General features: G+C 45.6%; 2 long non-coding RNA genes across 3 annotated transcripts in view; one reads left to right on the plus strand and one right to left on the minus strand.

The window, feature by feature from the left end:
• The window catches only part of LOC117361617, a 34,598-nt gene extending 21,647 nt beyond the window's left edge, over positions 1-12,951 (plus strand). The window contains exons 4-5 of the long non-coding RNA XR_004539699.1: positions 3,051-3,187; positions 12,037-12,951. This is a non-coding gene — a long non-coding RNA (uncharacterized LOC117361617). The remainder of the gene's footprint in view (positions 1-3,050; positions 3,188-12,036) is intronic.
• The window catches only part of LOC117361616, a 45,258-nt gene that overhangs the window by 18,130 nt on the left and 3,514 nt on the right, over positions 1-23,614 (minus strand). For both annotated transcript variants that reach the window (XR_004539697.1, XR_004539698.1), the window contains exon 2: positions 2,977-3,198. This is a non-coding gene — a long non-coding RNA (uncharacterized LOC117361616). The remainder of the gene's footprint in view (positions 1-2,976; positions 3,199-23,614) is intronic.

Raw genomic sequence — 23,614 nt, forward strand, 5'->3', positions numbered from 1 at the left:
CAAGTAAGTTGCAGAATATAGTACTCCCTCCCTTCCTGTAAGTTTGCCGCCACTGCTGCCGTCCTTCCCCAGAACCCATGCTCGAAAAATGGCTGATCACCCACTGCGCATGGGAGCACCGCCCTAACTGGCTCCTTCAGGCCGACGACGCGCACAGGCTTAAGTTGGCCGTGCAAAGCAAAGGATCCGACGTTGCAAAAACGGCTGATCCCGAAAGTAGCCCTGCATGCCGCTCCACCTCCAATAGCCCCGATCACCTCCCATGGCACCCTATGTACAAAATCGGCCCCGGAGGGAATAGAGAGCTGCTGAGGCTGAACAGGTTGAATGAGGCAAGAAGGAGTGTGCCTATATCTTTAATAAAGGGGGAGGGAATGCTGCTGCACAGGGAAGTGGGGTGGGGGTAGGTAAATGTTGCTTCACAAGGAAGTGGAGTTGGAGGACATGATGCTGCTGCACAGGGAGGGGGGGGAGACAAAGGGGGCCAGGGAGCAAATGTGCTTTGCTTTGGGGGGAGGGGTGTGCTGGGGGGGCCAGGGAGCAATCTTACATTGCTTTGGGGAGGATAAAGAAGGGGGCCATAGAGAAAGACAAAGAAAGGCAGGCAGGCAAGGGGCCACAGAGAGATAGAAAACAGTGGACAGGGAGTGAGACAGAAAGAAAGAAAGACAGACAAACAGGGGGCCAAAGGGAGAGAGACAGACAGAAAGAAAGACAGACAGTGGGAGGGAGAGAGAGAAATAAAGAAAGAAAGAGACAGGGGCAGGGAGAAGCACAGACAGAAAGACAGACATACATATATTCTAGCACCCGTTAATGTAACGGGCTTAAACGCTAGTTTTTAAATAAACTATGAATATGCTGGCTGTGCCCGCAGTTGCGCCAGACACTCTTTCCATTCCTCTCCTTTCGCCAGACGACACTACAGTGGCCATGGATGTGGCAAATCAGGCGGATATCTAGGCTCCGGACCTGTGTGGAACCCGTGTTTTGGGGGTGAACCCCACAGTATGCAGATTCTTTAAGCCTATGCACCTTGTGGAATTAATATCTGAATCTCTGTAGGAATTGAAGCTGCAGACGGAACAGCCGGTCACTGCTGAATGTTCCTTCAAGAGTGTCCAGAGACCACAATCTACCTGATGTTCGGATTTTTACTGATTTCTGGGATAATCCAGTCCCTTGAAATGTGCTTGAGCCATGGCGCGGCTTTATCCCATGGCAGATGTCTTTAACAAGCGCTTTATTTCCCCGAAGGTGGATTCCTCAGTGGCGCAGGTCAGCAAGTGTACATCTCTCCAGCGATAGGGGGGGGGGGGGTGGTCCTGAAGGATTTCTAGGACCAATGCGTGGTTTTCATCCTTCAACATCTATTTTCTTTGGCCGCGGCTGGTGTTAAAGTGGCAACAACCTCCTCCTTTGTGGCCCGGGTGTGTCATTCCAAGCTGCACCATAATCCTGACATTGTGGTGCTTCATGATTTGGATTTCTCATGTCCAGAGTGGATTGCATGGCTGATGCCTTGTACGACACTCTTGATGACACCATCCACATAGCCACACATTCATCTCCAGGATGTGTTTTTCTCTAACCTGACCCTTACCCTCGACAGGGAGGATGGATGAGAATACCACCTGCACAACTGACTGCTTCACCTTCTTTCCCAGAGCCATGAAGTCACTTTTTAAAACATTACAGGGGTACGTTCATCAGGTTGCTCCTGCCCGCTGCTGCGGCAACCAATCAGCTAGCGCCTCTGGACTGGCAGGAGTGAAGGAAAGTTGCTTCTGCGGTGATTCACCGCTGGAGCACCAGAGATTCGAAAGATATGCGGGGGATGGTGGAAGGGGGTCAAACTTCTGAGAATTAGCCAGGTCAGGAGGCGGGGAGGAACCCTCCTGTCCCGGCCCACCGGTGGACCACCAGGCATTATGGCAGGCCTGTAAGGCATTGGGAGGGAGAGAGACAGGGTACAGAATGTTTTAGGGCATGGAAGGAGGGGGGGGCTGGGTTCAGAGACTGGTGAGGAGGGCTTGAATGAGAGGGCTAGATGCAGATCCTGGCATGGGAGGCGCAGAGACTGACAGGACAGTCAAGGGAGTAGGGGACAGGGCAGGATGCAGAGCCTGGCAGAGCAGGGAGGAAGGGAGGGGGAACAGGGTTCAGAGCGGAGTATATACGGTATATGAAGTAAGTTTGCAGAAGTATACTTCACTTTAGTATACTTTCACATGAAGTCTGCTTTGCACAAAAGGTTATATAAATTTAGCATTAATGCAGTGTAAAATCACGCACAGCATCTGATCAATGCACAAAATACAAATAGTACATGAAAAAGACTTTTCCCCCTTTTTACTAAGCTGCAGTAGAGATTTCTACCGCAGCCCAGAGCACTGAACGCTCTGACACTCATAGAATTCCTATGAGTGTCAGAGAAGTATCAGAGCATTTAGCCGTGGTAGAAATTTCTGTTGTGGCTTAGTGTGTTGTCATTTATATAGAAAATTAAGTGGCCAAGAATTGTAGTTATTTTTCCAAGAGTTGTCTAAAAATAAAAATACTTACCCTTTCCTGCAGTGAAATCATAAAATTAAAGGGCCCATCAGCTTAAATTGGGGCCCTAATGCATATTTAAAATTTTCTATCCCACCCTAGGGAAAACCGTTGGGGCGACTTACAATCTAAAATAAAGTACAATGTACTTACTCCCTGGTGGCCCAGTTGGTCTCATGCTGTCCATCCCATAACCAATACAGAGCTAAAGTATTTTAACTCTCTTTTGAAGTCCACCCTTAAGTAAAACACAGTTGTGTGAAGGGGGCAAGAGCAATCTCCACTCATTTCTGCCCTGACCACTGCCTATTCCAAAATGATACCAGCTGACCCCTTGAACTACTCCTCTGTTTTAGACATGTCCAACTCAAGATATAAAGACACTGAGTACGGTACATAGGAAAAGACCATCTGTTTTGCAACCTGCATTCCTGCAGCTCTTTTATTGTATGTAGTTAATTGTGCTATTTTCTGGTCTCATTGCTTTGTCATGACAGTTCCGCTTGGACTCAGCAGCTCCATGTTATGTCTTTCTTCACGACATATGTGATAATGCTTCCTTGTACCCCTTCCCAAATGAGAACCTAGATGTCATTCTCCTTGTGTTCGTGCTTTCCTCTATCCATCCTGACAGGTATGTGCAAGCTGGAAGACAAAGTAAAAGGAAAGAGCTATTGTATCATTGATGCTATCAATAATCAGGATAGACTGTAGTTTGTGAATATATTTATTTTGGCTTGTCCCAAAGAATCCCAGACAGATAAACTCATTAAACTTGTAACCTATATTACCAGGCTGGACTCTGTCGTTTCTTAAACAAAACTTCTTTAATACCAAACTTAAAACAAATAAATAAATTCACAGTTCAGTTGATCTTAAGGAATTCTTCTGTAGGTCCACACTCAACCAACACCTCCTAATGATTAGGGCAAAGTGGGATTGTATTTTCATATACTCTTTGTGAAGTGGTACTGTACTTTGAAACTTAGCAACACTGAGTTAGAGGCTAGCAGATTTAAAGCTAGTGAATTCAGGGCTAAGCTGTATTTGGCTAGCAGATTCAAAGGTATAAATCAATGCTTTTCCTATGGCCATATGCAGCTAAAATGGATTCTGCTTTCTACACAGGCAGAAGAGAAAAAGGGGGGCTCCATCCCACAGTGTTGCAGAGTGCACACTGGGAGCTTGAGTTAGACACATATTCTTGATTACATATCTGAATGCATGTCCATACAAGCAATTAATCTGCTCCCATGAAAGTAGGGGGCAGAACAATATTAATAATCTATGCTAATTGGAACATTTTCTTGCCATTTTATTTGATGAAGCTGCTGTGTATATCTAACCTGATATGCATCATATGTATAGCTTTTTTGTTTTGGGGGGGGGGGAGGTTTTTTTTTTTTTTTTGCAAAACGTTATTTAAGTCAGTGATTCCCAACCCTGTCCTGGAGGAACACCAGGCCAATCGGGTTTTCAGGCTAGCCCTAATGAATATGCATGAGAGAGATTTGCATATGATGGAAGTGATAGGCATGCAAATTTGCTTCATGCATATTCATTAGGGCTAGCCTGAAAACCCGATTGGCCTGGTGTTCCTCCAGGACAGGGTTGGGAACCACTGATTTAAGTAATGTTCACTAGAACATTTCTCAAACTGCCTCCTCTTCTTATTGCATTGCATTCTCCATGACTTGCCTGCCAGTCATAAGTTGTGTGAAACTTAACATTTTTAACACAGTTTATAACAATCTCCAACTTCAATAAATATTGATATAAAGGAGTGAATATTCAAGTCATATCACAATATTAAATACTCCACAGTCATATCCTTTTCAATTGCAGAAACCTTTAAAGGAAAAGGCAGTTAACTAGTGTCATGTCCCATCTCAGCGCAGAGTCCAAGCTTTAGGATCATTTCACTTGCAAAGTAGTCTCTCAGGAAAACTCCACTGAAGACCTCCAAAAGAATTTTTTTTTTATTTTTTTTTAATTCAAATCTATTTTATTAAGCAACAGTAAAACAACAGCAAAGACAACCATGGTATGCATTTTCATCAAACACCCGCGGAGGACTGGACTCTTATGTCCTCCCCGGACCCACCATACCCCCACCCCCCGACAAAGAAGCCCCTACCCCCCACTCACCCCTCCCCGTCCCCCCACAGATACAGAAAAACTCGTAAGCAGGGAACAGCAGAGACACCTAGAAGCACAGTTTCAGAGGTGGAGTCTATTCAAGACCCGGCTACGACTCTCAGGAGTCAAAATGTTCAAATATGGAGTCCAAGTGTGAACAAAGTCTCTGCTCCGGCGTCGAGAAGAACGAGCCAAACGGGCCTCCCAACCCATAAGTTCATGGAGGCGATTCCTCCAGTACCAGAATGAAGGTGGTTCAGATTACAGCCAGCAACACAAGATACATTTCTTCCCCAAAATAAAACATTTACTAAGAAATAATTTTTCATAAGAGTTGTACATATACAAGAATGAAAAATGGGCAAACAGCATAGACTGCATGGAGACTGGCACAGGGGTCCGCAACAAGCCCTGTAAAAATGAGGCCTTCTCCGTCCAGAAGGTCTGAATCCCCTCACAACTCCAAAGACCATGAAAGTAAGAATTTACCTCCACCGAACAGCGGATACATAACTGAGTATCAATACAACCCATATGGTAAGCCTGACTCTGGGAAGCATAGGCCCGCAAGACTGTTCGAAAGTGACATTCACGTAACTCAGCACTTTGTACCAAGCCCGCAGTTCGATTCAGGGTTTTTAACAAAAAATTGTCCCCCAAGTCCCTACCCAAGTCCCGCTGCCACGCCTCCAAAATACCAGGGAAAACCCTAGGCGGGCAAAGAGCCAGAATCCGGCCATGCAAAGCAGTTATCGGAGTAGAACGGAGGAAAGCCACAGATGCTGCCATAGCTCTAACTCTATGGGCCGTGACAGAACTTTCCAGTGTCAGTCCGGACTGAGCATAACAGAATGAAATGCACGCTGCAAGCCAGTTTGACAACGTACGTTTGGAAACAGGACGTCCCAATTTATTCGGATCAAAGGACAAAAAGAGTTGGGGAGATGATCTGTGGGGCTTAGTACGCTCCAAATAGTAAGCTAAGGCCCGCTTACAGTCCAAAGTATGCAGAGCCTGTTCTCCCGAATGAGAATGAGGTTTCTGAAAGAAGACAGGCAGAACAATGGATTGGTTGAGATGGAATTCAGAGACAACCTTCGGGAGAAACTTTGGATGTGTACGCAGAACCACCTTGTCATGATGAAAAATAGTAAAAGGTGGATCCGCAACTAGTGCATGTAGCTCACTGACCCTCCTGGCAGAGGTTAGAGCAATAAGGAAGACCACTTTCCAAGTGAGAAACTTGAAAGGAGTTGTAGCCAAGGGTTCAAACGGAGGCTTCATCAAGGCGGAGAGAACCACATTGAGATCCCAGACTACAGGGGGAGCTTTAAGAGGTGATTTCACATTGAAAAGACCCCGCATGAATCTGGAAACCAAAGGATAAGCTGAAAGGAGTTTTCCATGAACTGGCTCATGAAAAGCAGCAATAGCACTGAGGTGGACTCGGATGGAAGTAGACTTGAGACCAGAGTCAGACAAAGAAAGAAGGTAATCCAACAAGGTCTCCACTGCAAGGGATGTGGGATCATGATGATGAAGACACCAGGAAGAAAATCGTGTCCACTTCTGATGGTAACATTGTAGAGTGGCCGGTTTCCTGGAGGCATCTAGAATAGAACGAATGGGCTGAGACAAAAGAGTATCATTCAAAGTCAGCCCGAGAGATACCAAGCTGTCAGGTGCAGAGACTGGAGGTTGGGATGTAGAAGGGTCTGCTGATGTTGTGTAAGCAGAGAAGGAAACAGTGGAAGAAGCATAGGCTCCCTGGAACTGAGTTGAAGTAGAAGGGAGAACCAATGTTGCCTGGGCCATCGTGGAGCGATGAGAATCATGATGGCCTGTTCCCTCTGGAGCTTGAACAAGGTTCGTAACATGAGAGGTAGCGGAGGGAAAGCATACAGGAACAGATTGGACCAATCCAGGAGAAATGCATCCGCTGCCAGACGGTGAGGAGAGTAGAGTCTGGAGCAGAAGAGGTGCAGCTGGTGATTTTGCGGAGCTGCAAAGAGGTCTATCTGAGGAGTGCCCCACTGAGCGAAGATGGACTGTAGAGTTAAGGGATCGAGAGTCCACTCGTGAGGTTGGAGAATTCTGCTGAGTTTGTCCGCTAAGGAATTCTGTTCTCCCTGAATGTAGATAGCTTTCAGGAATAATTGGTGATCTGTGGCCCAAGCCCAAATCTTCTGGGCTTCCTGGCACAAGAGGCGAGAGCCTGTCCCACCCTGCTTGTTGATGTAGTACATCGCAACTTGATTGTCTGTGCACAGCAGGAGGACTTGAGGAAATAGAAGATGTTGGAAGGCCTTGAGGGCATAAAACATCGCTCTGAGTTCCAGGAAATTGATATGATGCTTCATTTCCTGGGCTGTCCAAAGTCCTTGAGTTTGGAATTCGTTCAAATGAGCTCCCCAGGCATAAGGGGAGGCGTCGGTGGTGATGACAAGTTGATGAGGAGGTAGATGGAACAGAAGACCTCTGGAGAGATTTGAGGACATCAACCACCATTGTAGAGACTGACGAAGAGATGATGTCACAAATATGTGTCGTGAGCAAGGATCCGTCGCTTGGGACCACTGGGTAGCTAGGGTCCATTGAGGAGTGCGCAGGTGAAGATGTGCGAAGGGTGTGACATGAACAGTGGAGGCCATGTGACCCAAGAGTATCATCATTTGCTTGGCAGAGATGGAACGTTGTGGAAGCACCTGCTGACATAGAGATTGAAGAGTTTGAAGACGGTTGGACGGCAGGAACGCTCTCATGAGGACTGTGTCCAGCACCGCTCCAATGAATTGAAGTTTCTGAGTGGGGATGAGATGAGATTTGGGTAGATTGATCTCGAACCCCAGAAGTTGTAGAAACAGGATGGTTTGGTTGGTGGCCAGGAGTACTGTCTGAGATGAATTGGCCTTGATTAACCAGTCGTCCAGGTAAGGAAAGACCTGAAGATGGTGAGAGTGGAGAAAAGCAGCCACCACAATTAGACACTTGGTGAACACTCTTGGAGAGGAGGCAAGACCGAAGGGTAGCACCTTGTATTGGTAATGACAGTGGTTTATCATGAAGCGGAGGTACTGTCTGGAGGTCAGATTGACCGGTATGTGAGTGTATGCCTCTTTGAGATCGAGGGAGCATAGCCAGTCGCCTTGAGTGAGAAGAGGATAAAGAGTGGCCAAAGAAAACATTCTGAATTTTTCTTTGACCAAGCATTTGTTGAGATCGCGAAGATCTAGAATGGGTCTTAGATCTCCTGTTTTTTGGGGGACCAGAAAATAACGGGAGTAGAATCCCTGCCCCTTTTGATCTAGAGGAACCTCCTCTATAGCGTTCAGAAGAAGGAGGGATTGAACCTCTTGGAGAAGAAGGGCGGATTGAGGAGTGTTCAAAGCAGACTCTTTTGGCAGACTTAGGGAAGGAAGAGTCTGAAAGTTGAGAGAGTAGCCGTGACGGATGATGTTGAGGACCCATTGATCCGAGGTGATGATCTCCCAACGGCTGAGGAAAAAGGTAAGACGGCCACCTATAGGTTGAGGCAGGTGGGCAGATGGCTGAAAACTGGCTATGCCCTGGAGAACTAAGTCAAAAGGGCTGAGTAGATTTTTGCTGTGGAGGTGGCTTCGCCGGTTGCTGCTGTGGTGGCCTAGGGGTTTGTCGCTGTTGCTGACGTTGACGCCTAGGTTGTTGGGGAGCTGATGGCAAGGGGCGAGCCACATAACGGCGTTGATAGGCCGATTGTTGTCTGAAAGGCCGGGCAGGTGGAGTCTTCTTCTTTGTTTTCAGAAGAGTATCCCATCGAGTCTCATGGGCGGAGAGCTTTTGGGTGGTAGAGTCCATGGATTCACCAAAGAGTTCATCCCCCAGGCATGGAGCATTAGCCAGTCAATCTTGATGGTTGACATCAAGCTCCGACACTCTGAGCCAAGCAAGGCGACGCATGGCTACAGACATGGCCGTTGCTCTGGTGGTAAGTTCGAATGTGTCATAAATTGATCGAACCAGAAACTTGCGTAGCTGGAAGAGAGAGGATGAGCACTGGTGAAAGGCCTGTCGTTTGCGATCAGGGAGGTACTTTTCAAAGGAAGCCATGGTGGTGAGAAGATGCTTGAGGTAAAAAGAAAAGTGAAAAACATAATTACCAGACCTGTTAGCCAGCATGGCATTCTGGTATAATCTTTTACCAAATTTATCCATGGCTTTACCTTCTCTGCCAGGAGGGACAGAAGCGTACACACTAGCTCCCACAGACTTTTTAAGCGTAGATTCCACTAGAAGAGATTCATGTGGAAGCTGCGGCTTATCAAATCCAGGTATAGGTATCACTTTATACAGAGAATCCAATTTACGAGGGGCTCCTGGGATGGTCAAAGGAGTCTCCAGATTCTTATAAAAGGTTTCCCTCAAGATATCATGGAGAGGTAATTTGAGAAATTCCTTTGGAGGCTGGTCAAAGTCCAGTGCATCAAGGAACGCCTTGGATTTTTTAGACTCAGCCTCCAAAGGAATAGAAAGAGATTCACACATGTCTTTCAGAAAGGAAGTGAAAGATGTAGAATCTGGTCTGGAGGATGGATCAGGAACAGCAGGATCATCATCATCCGATGAACACTCACCCTCAGAAAGAAAAGGCTCTTCGGAGTCACCCCACAGATCAGGATCCCTAATGTGGGACTACGGTCTCGAGACTCAGGTGTGGAGGGTTCCAGGTGTCGGGATTTGCGTGCCAACTTACCTGACCTCATAGACACGGTACCGGGAGACGTTAAGGGCTGCATCGGTGCCGAAGTCTGAACAGTCTGGTGTTGAGCTCTCGGTTCCGGTGCAAGGACTGGCATGGAGACCGACAAAGCAGAATGGACCGGTACCGACAAGGTGGACGCGAACAATAGAGGCTGCTCCACCATCGTTACCGGTGGCTCAGACCGGACCGGGACCGGAAGGCTCGGTGCCAATAATGCGGGAAGGAGCTGTTGCAACTGCTCCTTGAGTTGCACCTGCAGGACGGCAGCAATTCGCTCGTCCAGCGAAGGCACCGGTACCGCTTTTTTCTTCTGCGGTACCTGCGGTGCCGCTCGACGCTCCGAAGAGGAGGAACCCGAGGTCGAGGGGCTGACCTCAATTGGAGCGGAGCGCTTCCGCGGGCGCCTCGAGGTCGGCAGGACTGGGCTCGCTGCTACTGAGACCGGAGGACGCTCCAGCGGGGAAGGCTTCTTAGCCGGCTTACCTGAGGGATGCGACTCCGGCGCGGTGTCAACGAGGTGGGTGCCGACTGAGACGGGGCCGATGTCGGTGCCGGTGCCGCAGGATCAGATATATCGGCACCAAATAATAACCGTTGTTGGATTTGACGGTTTTTCAAAGTTCTCTTTTTTAAAGTGGCACAGCGGGTGCAGGTGGACGCCCGATGGTCAGGACCCAGGCACTGTAAGCACCAGTTATGCGGGTTGGTGAGAGAAATGGGCCGTGCGCACCGCTGGCACTTCTTAAACCCGGGTTGGGGGGGCATGAACGTAAAAACGGCTTCTGCCAAATTGAAGGCTGAGGCCTCGATGGTGGCAACAGGCCCAGCCGGGGCGAACCGAAAAAATCAAAGTTTTTTTTTTTTAAAAATAAGAAAGAATAAAATAGAAACAGGAAAAAATATTTCCGAACAGGGTTTACGCGAGTGAGAAGGTAGAGAAAAAATCTTTTCAACAGCCGTTGAAAAGGGCGCGTCTTCTTAGCTCCGCGGAAACTAAGAAACTGGGGACCGCGCGCCTCCGTCAGGCGGGAAGGCACTCGCGCGTGCGCGGTGCGGCCTGCGAGAACTTTCCAAGTTCTTAGAGTGCAATCACTCTAAAATTGTCCGTACCGGGGCTCCGTCGGTGCCGTCACCCATCAGTCAAGAATATGCTGCCTGCTTGTCCTGGGATAATGTATGAGTTGAGGGGATGGTGGGCGGGCAAGTGAACATAAGCCGTGCCTCTGCTGGGTCAGACTAGAGGCCCATCATGCCCAGCAGTCCGCTCACGCGGCGGCCCATCAGGTCCAGGACCTGTATAGTAACCCTCTATCTATACCCTTCTATCCCCTTTTCCTTCAGAAAATTATCTAATATCTTCTTGAACTCCAATACCGTACCCTGTCCTATCACGCCCTCTGGAAGCGCATTCCAGGTGTCCACCACCCGTTGGTGAAGAAGAACTTCCTAGCATTGGTTCTTGATCTATCCCCTTTTAATTTTTCTGAATGCCCTCTCGTTCTTGTAGTTGTTGAAAGTTTGAAGAATCTGTCCCTCTCCACTATTCTCTATGCCCTTCGTGATCTTGTAAGTCTCTATCATATCCCCTCTAAGTCTCCGCTTCTCCAGCGAAAATAGCCCCATTCTCTCTAATCATTCAGCATATGAAAGGTTTTCCATACCTTTTATCAAATGTGTCGCTCTCTTCTGAACCCTCTCAAGTATCGCCATATCCTTCTTTAGGTTCGGCGCACCATTGCCCGATACAATGGCAGAATAACTTCTTTTGTTCTGCTTGTAATACCCTTCTTGATTATTCCCAGCATTCTATTCGCTTTCTTAGCGGCTGCTGCATTCCCCTGCTGTTTACGGAGAACACCTGTTACAGGTAAGCAACTTGGTTTCTCCAGAGACAAGCAGGGGATATGCAGCCTCACTTGAAGGTGAATCCCAAGCTGAAGTATTGAATGGGTGGAGGCAGTTCCTATATTGCAAACAAATTGCACAGACCTGATTGTCCAAAGCGTACATCTTGTGATAAGCCCTGGTCTAAACAGTAATGTTTTTTAAATGTGTGTATGGAAGACCAAGTGGCCGCTTTACAGATATCCTGAAGAGGAATTGATTTCACATTTGCTATGGTAGAAGCCTTAGCTCTCAGTGCATGTGGTCCAATAGAGCTAGGAGACTGAGCTTGAGCTTCAACATAACAGAACTTGATGTAGGGTAGTTTTTCTCAAGTACCTAATGTCATTTTAGTTTGATAATTTGTAAACCGCTTAGGTCAGTAAAATGCAGGTGCTGTATATCAAATCTTAAATAAACATAAATATCTAATTTCAAGTTTAAGCTGGCAGAGGAAAAAAGACACATGATAAATACTGCTCTTATCTTGCTAATGCAAAGGAAGGCATGAGTATGTGTACTAATATTGACATTCTTTTTACTGCTGTAATTGTGTGTTGCTTATGTCCTGCTTAGTCCTGCTGTACAGTGTTTAAGTCAATCTTTTCAAAAGACAACAGATAGGATTGCTTGCAGTTTTTAAAATAGTTTTTATGTGACTGTTTGATTTATATCATTCCAACCTGAGGAAATCGCTGTAATTGTTTTCTTTGATAACATAGGTGAGACATACCATATTTTCACTTCCGCTGGGTTAAACCAAGTTCAACATTTAGTGGATCGACGATTAAAGATCAACAGGAAGGAAAAAGTAAAAATGTGTCGTGTCTGGATACAGAGCAAGTTTCAGAAACCATTCCAGCCTGCACAGAACAAACCTAAAAACAAGTCTTGTGGGGCTCCTGCTAGCTAGATAATTATTTATAGAAATATAGTATATGTAACTAAACTTGTAAATATATGTAAATAAACTTGGAATAATAATAAATGATAATTATGATTATTCCATGATTTAAAGCGGGCTCTGTCAGTATTTCCTACAGAATATCTTAATTTAAAACACAAGCACAATTGAAACCAGATAGCTTTCCTTTGCTTTAGTGCTGCCTACTTTTAAATGTGGTCATGCATGAGTTCATTGCATTGTAGGAATTGCTTAAGAAGGTACAAAGTACCTATGTTTTTTGTTTTTGTAACAGCAGTAGTGAGAATTACACAATTTCTTTCTGTCCTTAGTAGATTTAAGCCTGATTCCTCAGACATAAAATGAGAAAAAAGCATTTGTGAATCAAACATTTTCAGCAATTAATGTTTTTTTGCTATTTTATTTATGTATTTACATTAGCAGTTTGTTTGCCAAGCTTAGTGATTAGGTAGACATCAGTATAACTTTTGAAGTCAGGGGTAATGTACAAATGAAATTTTCAAACTCTTGTAATTTTATAAACGAGCACTTTGTTTAAGATGGTCAAAATGCACCTATTTCAAGCCTGTTTGTTTTTTATTTTATTTATTGGCATTTAAAACATGACAAAAGAAAACAAATTCAAGCACATGTGTAACAGTATTGCGAGAAACACATATAAAGCAAATTAATGATTAGCTTGAGTGGGACATAATAAAGGTTTGCAATGGGAAAAGGGATTGGGACTTGTAGACTGCTTTTTTCTCGTTTTACACAGTCACACTCAAAAACGGTTTATATACAGGTAACCTTCAAGCATTTCCCCTATCTGACCCAATGAGCTCACAATCTATCTAATGTACCTGGGCAGTAAGGATTAAGTGACTTGCTCAGGGTCACAAGGAACAGTGTGGGTTTTGAATCCACAACCTCAGGGTGAATTTCTTGGAGGCTGTGGTGGCGCGAAGACCAGAGGACCGAAATTGCCTAGTGCTTCCATACTGCTATTGATATCCCTGATATGCTCTCTGGTTAAAAGATTCTCCAGAGTACTGACAAAAATGCCGAGAGCCTCGAAAATTACCCCATCAGACCCCCTAGTGACACATGGTCTGCTGTCTGGCACACTGGCCATAAGATCATCCAATCCTTTTCCAAATAGCATTTGTCCCTTAAAGGGGAACCTGCTAAAAGTTGCTTCTGAAGCCGAATCTCCTACCCATTGCCTAATCCAGAGCATTCTGTGGGTGGAAATAGTGCCATGAATGAGCCACTAGTGCTGCCTTAACTCCCAAAATTAATGCTTTGAATTGTTGCTTAAGGACTACATCCACCCTGCAAATCTGTGTATCTTTTAAAATTACTCCCCCTTCACTAGGAATGGAAGTAAGTTTGGTAACCTGAGCTAACAGCGAATCCACCTTAGGCTAAACAAACAGTTGATGAACCTCAGAAGCCATAGGGTATAGCTTTGACATTGTCTTAGCAACCCTTAAGGAGCCCTCCGGGGCTTCCCAATGCTCCATGATTAGTGCAGTAACATCTGGATGCAAGGGAAAAAATATGGTCTGAGCCTTAGAAGTGCTCATAACAGAGCACTGGGTAGCTGAGGTATGCAGGGATTCTAGATACAGCTCCCGCAGCGAGTCAGTAATAAGTTCCAGCAAAGCCATCGACTTTAAACAGGCGACTTACTGTTGTGTCCTCCCCCTGGTCAAGGGCTACCATTACCTCCTGCCCAATGGCCTCTGCCAAGATCCCCAAATCTCCCAGAAGCGAAGATTCACTCTGGAGCAGTTTAGGCATGGATTCTGACTTCCAGTCCCCCTAGTCTTTCTCTGACTGGTCTTTTGGTTCCTGATCAGGGACCTCTTCTGGAGGGTGTGTGCCCTGAGTGGGAAGACCTCTTTGTGCAGCCACTGGAACTCCTTCGGATGAAGCAGGAGGACCCCGACAATTTAAGTAGACTTTCCATATCAGACTCACAAAATCTTGGGTAAAGTCCTAAGAAGAGGGCCCAGAAGACTCCTTTAGGGACTCCCTTTGTCTCTTCTTGAGCTCTGCGGCATCCACGCATCTGAGCTTCACCAATTCGCTATACAAGGGCTTTGGAAGGGATTTTCTCCCTGTAAAGCAAGCCATCTACCGACTCCCCAGCTCTAGAGGTATGGAGGGCTAAGCCCAAGGCTCCTGTGGCATGTAGCACATGGACGCTCCTCAGCTGGCCATCCAGCACAAATCTGGCATGATATAGGCGTATCACAGCCTGAGGAGTCCTTCCCAATCAATTCTGAGTAAAATCAAGGAGTTTTGAGGCGGAGGCTTTTTAAAATCAAGTTTGGGAAATCCAAGATGACCACCACAGCAGCATTTTCATACCAAAAAACTGCCCCAAGAGAACAAAAATAAAGATAAAAAAATTTGGAGATGGGGGTTTTGGAGGCAGGGGACCTTTTATCTAGCCCCAGAAATGCTTGAAACATGCCATTTTAGACCCCAGAAATGCTTGAAACATACCATTTTAGACCCCTCCCCACCTCACAATTTTACCATAGGTTGTAATAGCCTGTACTCACTGTCTGTGCTGCTGCTAGCTTGCTTCAGCTCTCACAACAGCTGGAATCTGAGAAGACCACTGCCTCAGCCAGTCATACACAGGTCCAAGTGCTGCGATCTTTGGGCTGCCAGTCAGACTGGGCCTGAGATCCCATGGATCCATGAACAACAAAAGAGGGAGGGCAGTGGCGTACCTAGGGTATGTGACATCTGGGGCCCATCATTTTTTGACACCCCCCCCCCCCATGTAAAAAAATATTTTTTGTAATAACCATGAAACGGAATAAATGGTCAGAATAGAAACAGGCAGTGAAAATTTTCTTTTAGTGAACCTCATATATGTAACCATTATTCCAAACATAATATAACAAACATAACATAAATTATGTCTGAATTGTCATGACATCAGAAGTACATATGGAGTAGTTGCAGGTGATGCTTGGGACAGTTTTGATTGTGTTAGTTCAGTTTTATGTGTTTTTTGAATAGAAGGGATTTTATTTCTTTTTTGAAGGTTTTGTAGCCTGTGGTTGAGGTCAATAGGTTGTAGAGTTGGGGGTCGAGTGTTATGAGGTTGTCGAACAGTTTTTTTTTCTTTTGACGATTTTGGTTGAAGGGTGTGTGAATGGTGCGTGAGTTCTCCTATGTCTGGTTGAGGTGGATTGAATTATTTAGCTGAAGAAATTAGTTACCCCCCCATTCTACACACATTAATTCTCTTCCATTTTTGTTCCCATTATAAAAAACACTGATAAGTTCCCAGAAAAAAAATACATTAAAATAAAAAGTGAAAACAAAGGCCCCTACAGATGAGAACATAACATAAGAATAGCCTAACTGGGTCAGACCAATGGTCCATCATGCCCAGTAGCTCATTCTCATGGTAACCAATCCAGGTCACTAGTACCTAGTCAAAACCCAAAAAGTAGCAACATTCCATGCTACCGATCCAGGGCAAGCAGACACTTCCCCCATATCTTAATAACAGACTATGGACTTTTCCTCCAGGAATTTGTCCAAACCTTTCTTAAAACCAGCAACGCTATCTCCTTTTACCATAACTTCTGGCTACTTCATTTTTAACCTTAGATCTTTCTTTCCAAACAGAGACCTTGCTAGATGTCAAATACAGAAAGAACAAGGTAATTTCACAAGGACTTAACTGTGCAGGAAATGTGAATCTCCTCATACACAAATATGCAAAGGTCTGGTTTTTTACTTCGAACACTACATAGCCTAATGCCACACAAGCAGCGCTGTTACAAACATATTCTGAAGGTCAATGCTAAGATTAACAAAGTTTCCTTCCTTGGACCACAAGGAGATACTGACAGACCACTGGAAGAGATCCCAAAACAACTACCCTGACACAACACCCAAAGACCCACTCAGTGTGTGAACCAGTTGAGTGGAGTGGACTAACTGGGGGGTGGAAATGGGCCCGGAGTTTGCTCAGCAGAATTTCCCAGACTACCTCTTCCTCTCAACACATTGACACGCTGCCACCACCACCACCACTAGAACACTTCACCGGATAGGCCAGCAATGCTTATCTAATATAATAAAACTCTAAGCCGCACATGTGCACTCCCACTGCGTGCGCCAGTTTTCCGTGAGCTGTAGGGACCTGCAGGTAGGAATGTGCATGCGCGGCTTAGGGTTCTGTTTTTCGTCCTGGCCTGCTCCCTGCTCGCCTTGCCGTATTGTATATTTTAGTTGAAAGACGCGGCGGTGGCTCCTCTCACGATCCCCGCCTGTGTCGGACTTCTGACGCAGATGGGGATCATGAGAGGAACCGTTGCCGCGTCTTTCAACTAAAAAATACAATACGGCAAGGCGAGCAGGAAGCAGGTCAGACCGAAGCTCCAACTTGAACTGCCAGTTGGCTGGCTCCCTTGCCGGAGTTATTTTTTCAGTTTAAAGGTGCCGCCGCGGCTCCTGTCACCAGCCGCACCTGCTTCAGAGAAGACTTCTAATGCAGGCGGGGATTGTTAGAGTAGCCGCCGTGGCACCTTTAAACTGAAAAATAACTCCGGCAAGAGAGTCAGCCAGATCACCACGGCAGCCACTCCGGCCCTCTCGGGCTACTCTCCGGGAACAGGTGAGTGAAGCCCGGTACTTCCGGGTAGCTAAGGGGTGAAGCGTGCCCAGGGTCCGGGTGGAGAAGCCGGTGCTGGAGCCGTTCGCGCACATTAGCTCTGGTTAACGCGCTCCGCAGGGCTTAGCGCATGCAAATTCCATCTAAGGCGCATTGAAACCTTTAAGGTTGGGGGGAAATAATGGAAACGAGCAAAAGAAAGGCCTAAAAGCGCCAGGGAGGAGCCATCCCCAAGACAAAGATGCCAGCAGAAATGGAAGTTGGAGTTTGAGCCAATGATGTATGTGAGGCGATTGCTTTTTATGTGAAAACATTAAAAAAAATGTACAGAAGTTCAAAAATGTAACTATTGCAGACTGCTTGGGGGAGGGGGGAAAGGAAGGGAGGCCTACTGCTGGACAGGGGGAGCAGGAAGAGGTGCTGATGGACAGGGGGGAGGTAAAACAAAGGGAGAAGGGCTGCTGCTGGATAAGGGGAGCAGTGAAGGGGTGGTGATGGACACAGGGGAGGTAAAAGGAAGGGAGAATGGACAGGGGGAGCATGCAAGGGGTGGTGGAGGTGGACAGCCAAAAGAAAGACAGAAATGCAGAAAGCGGCCAAGGAGACAGAGAGAGAGAAAGAAATAAAGACAGACACACACACATATATTCTAGCACCCGTTAATGTAACGGGCTATTCAGTGAAGGTCAGGGAGAGCGACAGAAAGAAAAAAAGATAGAAAGAAAGAAATAAAGATAGAACAGGGCAGGGAGAGAGACAGAAAGAAAAAAGATAGACGGGGCAGGGAGAGAGACAGAAAGAAAGGAAGGCAGGAGAAAGACAGACAGACATCTGTTCTAGCACCCGTTAATGTAACGGGCTTAAACACTAGTAAACTTTATAAAACACAATATTATATTTTCTTATAAAGCACATATTTTAACTGAACTCTCTGACATCCTCAACCTTGCCATTCACAAAAATAGAAGGAAGAAAAGTTCCCGTTTCCTGCTGTCTCATGTCCCTGGCCTATACAATATTTTTCTTCTGCAGACCCTTCAAAAGTCTGACCAAATCCTTGTTTCACTTGCATTATAAAGTACTGAGGATGCCATCTCTCCCCAATCCCAGGTCCTAAAGTCTAAGACAGTAGCGCAAACTAGTGCTGCCCAATTCAGGAAAAAAGATTCAGCCTATTGAATTGGTTTTCCATTCGACTTTCCTGCCCAATTGGGTGGTTTTTTTTTTTTCAAACATCCTGGTGGGTTTATTTTATAGCGTTTTCACCCCCCTATGGCTTCTCCTAACCACACTGGTGCTGTGGTGTAAATAAAATAAAGAAACAAAAAGGACTTTTCCTCTCTCTGTTAAATCCTAGCTCACGTTTGCGGTCTACACCAGCTCTGGCAGGATACACATTTCAAATTTGACATATTGTAATCACAAAACAGAAAATAAAATTAGTTTTTCTACCTTTTGTTGTTTGGTTATTTTTCAAATCTTGTTGGTCCAAGGCTCTGGTTGTCTTCTGATAACTTGCTTGCCAGGGTCTCCTTCTTTCTGCATGCTAACCATCCATCTGCCATCTCTGTCCTCCCCATTTCCTTTCCCTCCCCAGGAGGTCTGGCATCTTTCCTTTTTTTGTCTCCCTCCACAGATCCATCTTTTCTTAACTACCCTTTCATCCAGCATCTCTCCCTCCTTCCCCACCACCCCAGGGTCCACCATCTCTCCCTTTCTTTTCCCAACTACCCTTCTATCCAGTATCTCTATCCATCCCCCTCCACACCATCCCTTGTGTCCAACTTCTCTCTTTCTGTTCCTTCCCTCCCTAAAAACCATGGTCCATCATCTCTCTCCCTCTCCTCTATTTTCAGACCCATTATTTCTTCCCACCCAAAGTCCGGCATATGTGCGTCTCTTTGAACCCCCCTTCCCTCCGTGTACTTCTACACCAGGGCCCCCCCTCCCCTGAAGGCCTGTCCCCCCCTTAAAGGTCTGCATCCCACCCCTGAAGGCCTGTCCCCCCCCTGAAGGCCTGTCCCCCCTTGAAGGCCTGCCTGCCTGATCCCCTTGAAGGCCTGTCCCCCCCTTGAAGGCCTGCCTGCCTGTCCCCCCCCTTTGAAGGCCTATCCCCCCCTTGAAGGCCTGTCCCACCCCTTGAAGGCCTGCCTGCCTGTCCCCCCCCTTGAAGGCCTGCCTGCCCACCCCACCCTGAAGGCCTGATGCCCCGACCCACCCCGAAGGACCGCTCGCCCCCCTACCCTAAAGGACCGCTCATCCCCTTGGTCTCCCCGCACCACCTACGGTAGAGAAGCAGCCTGCAGCGGGATCGCGATCTCTGTGCTGCTTCGGCACTGCTTCCTCTCCCACAGTCCCGCCCCTCCTCTGATGTCAGAGGAGGGACGGGACCGCGGCGGAGGAAGCAGCGCCGAAGCAGCACAGAGATCGCGATCCCGCTGCAGGCTGCTTCTCCACCGCAAACGGTGCAGGGAGGGGGGGCAGGGAGAGAATCCAGACGTCGGGGGGGGGGAAACGGACGCCAACGGCTTCAAGGCCGGGAGCACCCCCTCAGGCTTGCACCTGGGGCGGACCTCCCCCCCCCTTGGTACACCACTGAGGGAGGGGAAACAGCACCTGCTAAATCCACCACAGGGGTCAAAACAGCCTATGCTCAAGCACCTGATAAATCAGGGGTGAGCTAATTTCCAGGGGAACAGATCCCAAGCTCCTGTTAAAGCAGGCCATCTAGACAGGTTCCTTAAAAGGGTTTCCCTGTTAGTTACAGAGGGTCTACGTTTTCTTCCAGGCAGAGCTGCTCCAGGGCTACTGGGGACCTCTTGAGCACCAAAAAAGTCTTGAGATTTGGATTAACCCTTTATTTGGCATTGTTGCTCAGAAGCAACATGTGTCTTCTATGGCTCTTATGGAAGATCTGCATCTCCAAATGCCTATTACTTGGCACTGTTGATCTCATTTAACATCAAGTTATGTAAAGCAGCCATTTCACCATCTGCCAATTAAAGGGTTAAAAAAAACCCAAAACAATAAAATATAGTCAGAGCACATCAGAAAGACACCTTCTCAACTTGTTTTTAGAAGGAAAAACATGGATACAATATAGCCCACTGAGGAAGGAGGTGGAGCTGAAAAATGTGGATGGCATCCTTCTGCAAAGACTCACAGTTCAGGGGTAGGGTTACCATATAACTCAAGAAAAAGGAAGATGGATTGAGACATCTGTGTTTTACTTCCATTGCTTTCAATGGAAGTAAAACCCGAATGTCTCAATTCATCCTCCTTTTTCTGGAGTCATATGGTAACCCTATTCAGGGAAAGGATACCATATGGCTGCAGAAAAAGGATAGATTGAGACATCCGGGTTTACTTTCATTACTTTCAATGGAAGTAAAACCTGGGCGTCTGAATCTATCCTCCTTACTTCCATTGCTTTCAGTGGAAGTAAAACCCAGATGTCTTAATCTGTCCGTTTTTTCTGGATTCTATATTCACTATAGAGGATTAATAATAATTAAATACATCTTATCAAATTGAAATAAATTTTTTTTAAGTGCTCAGTGAAAGCCAAACAGCTTGAGATATAGGAATCATGGATTTCAAAAGCATAGGCTTACATCATAGCACCCTTCCTGCTTAGCAAAAGCCTAATGTTTTTGTCAAAGGAAACAAGCAAGTAAAGATGGAATGAAGGGTTACTTATCTTCGCAGTCCTGAAATCCACTCAGTCCGTTGCTCTCAATACTCCCCAATTGTGTTCTATTCAAATGCAAAGTCACTCATCAGAAACTATAATCCACATGATTTACTCTTTTTCTATCCATTAAAATAATCTTCAATGTACTATGGAAGATTGCAGTACATAGTACATTTAAGATTGAAGATCATTTTAATGGGTAGAAAAAGAGTAAATCACATGGATTATAGTTTCTGATGAGTGACATTGCATTGAATAGTAGAACACAATTGGGGAGCACTTGGAGTATGGGGAGTATTGAGAGCAACGGACTGAGTGGATTTCCAGACTGCAAAGATAAGCAACCCTTCATTCTATCTATACTTGCTTTTTTTTTTTTTAAATAAAAACATTAGGCTTTTGGTAGGCAGGAAGGTGGCTATGATGTTTTAAGCCTATGCTTTTGAAATCCATGGCTCCTATATCTCAAGCTGTTTGACTTTCACTGAGCACTTTAAAAATGTTTTATGTTAATTTGATAAGATATATTTAATGATTAATCCTCTATAGTGAAGAATATAGTATATATGTTGAAGATTAAACATTTCCTGAGTATTTTTACTCCCATAATATTTAATTGAGTCTTTTTTTTCTGGAGCCATATGTTAACCCTAATTCAGGTGGAAGTAACCCATTTGTCACGACTCCTGTACCCTTTGCACCAGAAAAATTATTAAATTTCAACACTGTTAAGCTCATTAAGGGCTCCTTTTACAAAGCCACAGTAACAATTCCCACATTATAAATGCGATGAGGCCCATTCAATTCCCATGGGATTTGCTGCACCAGGAATTGCTACTGTAGTTTTGTAATAAGAGCCCTAAGAGAGGCTCCTAGAGCAGTGTTCTTCAACCACCGGTCCATGGACCAGTGCCGGTCCACAGAAATTTCCTGCCGGTCCACAGGGCCAGCACATGCATCAGGCCCAAAACAGTGTTCTTCAACCGCCGATCCATGGTGCGATCGATGCGGCGTTATCTTCGAGCCAGATCCCTCTTCCTAACTGATTCAGTGCACAAAGCCACGGGCAGTGGCTCCTATGGGCATCCTGCGCCTGAATCGGAAGCCTTCTCTCTGACGTTGCAACATCAGAGGGAAGGCTTCCAGATGAGGCACGGGACGTGCAAGGTGCAATTAGTACTATTATGGGGCAGGGTCTGGGGTGGAGATTGGGTAGAGATGGGCGGGGTCTGGCCCACGACTTAGCCCAGTGTTCTTCAACCGCTGGTCCACGGACCGATGCCGGTCCACAGAATAATTATTTTCTTTCTGCTAGTCCATAGGTGTAAAAAGGTTGAAAACACACTGTCCTAGAGCATAGGGAGAAGGGGAAGTTTACACTAAAAGGAGAAAGAACCAAACTTTGGGGGAACCAAATTTAGAGGACAGCCCTAGCTGCTAGCCACATCCACAAGGAGTATACAGTCTACCTGATCTAATGGCAGATAAAGTATAAGATTGCAAGGTAAGAGAAATCCACTTTTGGAGACCTAGAAGAAAATCAGAGTTAACTGAGCCCAGGAAAAATGTGGTGGCAGGAATACAAAGTTGTTTTTAGTTATAATATGCTTAAGATCAGTTGAAAAATTTGAATCAGTGGGTGGATAGCTTTGATTGGGTTATCATGGGTAATGGCCAACTTTAGCCTTCTCCTCACATGGAATAGGGAAGAGAGAAACTGGAAACAAAATATTTCTGGAGAAACTTAACCTGGATTGTAGACTGGTCTGTTTTAGACTGTGCACTGATGCAACTGCTTGAAGCCAGAGTTTTTGAAGGACTCTTAAATTCAGATATACTGTATCAACTTATTCTTTTGGCCCTTGCATAGGAGGAAAATCTGGTATGGACTGTCGACTGAGTTTTAGTCTATGCATTTTTCACAGCTTAAAGCCACAGTTTTCATTGGCAAATGTGTATCACAACTACAAACCTGCTGGAAATAATGGTAATGACAAACTAAACTTTATGTTTAAATGTATTTATTAATTTTCAATGTGCAAGCAAACAACTTTAGCAAAACAAAACTGGTCACTTAAATTTATGCACAATATATACCTTCACTCTCCCCATCCCACCAAACAAAAACAGAGGAATTCCCAAGTACAGGAAGCAAAAGAATAATCAAGTTATAAGTTCAGTAATCTACTGGCAGTAGGAGTAAGACTCAGCCAAAAATGCTCCCAAATCAAACAAAATCGTTGGCCAGGACCAGTTTCAAGATCTGTAAAATGTCTACGCTCCGAAGAGGCATATATTATCATCAGTGATCTCCATTGACTGTAAGTCAGGGGTTCACTGGCCAGCCACTGGGACAAACTAGAATTTAAAACATAATGGGAAATGATACTGGAAGGTGGAGGATATTATTGCACAAGAGGTTCTGAGACACTGAGAATTAGAGACCAACTGAAATTCCCATTGAAAGTCTGAAAGCTTTCACCTGAAACTGAAACAACAGACAAAAATCATCTAGTTTTAGCCAAAGCTGAAAACTCAAGTTTGGTTGTGTTGGAGTTCCTTCCTTAGCCTGAGAAATTTTACTTGGACCCAATAAATTCACATAACTGTCCACTGTTGCTACTAATGGCAGTCTGGGAGCTGTCAAAGATTGCTGTATGTGATGTACTTGGCCATTCATTGTAATTTCTCATCATCAGTCACAGATTTGATTCACTACTTGAATCTTCTTCCCACATTTCTACTGGCCTGCTCTTTCCATGCAAAATGAATCCTGACTATGACTAACTATTCAGCATTACTTTTTATTACAAGGGGTTTGAGACAGAGTAGCAGATGATTGGATTTCACTGCTGGATGCAACAAAGTTTCATCTTCTATCACATTAAGACCAAGATAAGTATAACATAATTTGTATGTTTATTTGCTCTGGTGGTATGGGACGTACTAAGTGCTATGATGGTCCTGTCGCTACCTCTGCTCGTACCTACTGAGCACTGGTGGTTGGTCTGAGCTCTTTATGCACTAAATCTTTTCCATTTAATAATA

Source organism: Geotrypetes seraphini, chromosome 5, assembly GCF_902459505.1.
Source record: "Geotrypetes seraphini chromosome 5, aGeoSer1.1, whole genome shotgun sequence".
Taxonomy (NCBI): Eukaryota; Metazoa; Chordata; class Amphibia; order Gymnophiona; family Dermophiidae; genus Geotrypetes; species Geotrypetes seraphini.